A 646-nucleotide genomic window follows, 5' to 3' on the forward strand; every position below is an offset into this window, starting at 1 on the left:
ACTTCTCGGAGTTCGCCGTGGATCCCTACCCCCGCCGCTGTCCTTTCTCTCCGCCCTCAGGTGGCTGGAGCGGGGCATTGTGGGACGGCGGGGCGGCCGCCCGGGTCCTCCGGCCCCGCTGCCCGTGGCTCCCCAGTAGCTGCAGGGCCACTGCCTGTGCCGCGCAGGGCTCGGGAGCTGAACCGCGCCCGGTGGTCGGGATGTGCTTTTCCCAGGGAAAGCAGTTGCCGCTAATCTGCAGCCGACGTACCCGCCGCAAGTTTAAAACTGCGAAACCTCCCTATAACCATTGCCCTGCCCATAAAAGGATTTGTAAAGCTCGCTTCCCCTGCGAATTGCCCTTCCTGACCTTCTCTGGACGACCTGCTGCAGGGAACCTGGCGTTCCCTCCCACTGAGGGTACACGAAGCTAAACTCGGCCGAATTTCTTCAGTTACCTTCCTCCTGGGTGCCAGAGGCGGCTGAAAACATAGCATTTAGGTTTCACTTGGATTATGCTGTATAATGTGGATGTTTTAAATTTTAGAATAAGAAATAAATTTCATTTTCAAAGACGTAACAATCACATTTCTAAAACTAGGAAAAAGTAAAAATTTTACTGGAGAAAATAAAAATGTATATTTATGACATATCCAACTTTGTTCTT

This window comes from Myotis nattereri (assembly GCF_964212035.1).
Source record: "Myotis nattereri genome assembly, chromosome: 1".
Classification (NCBI taxonomy): Eukaryota; Metazoa; Chordata; class Mammalia; order Chiroptera; family Vespertilionidae; genus Myotis; species Myotis nattereri.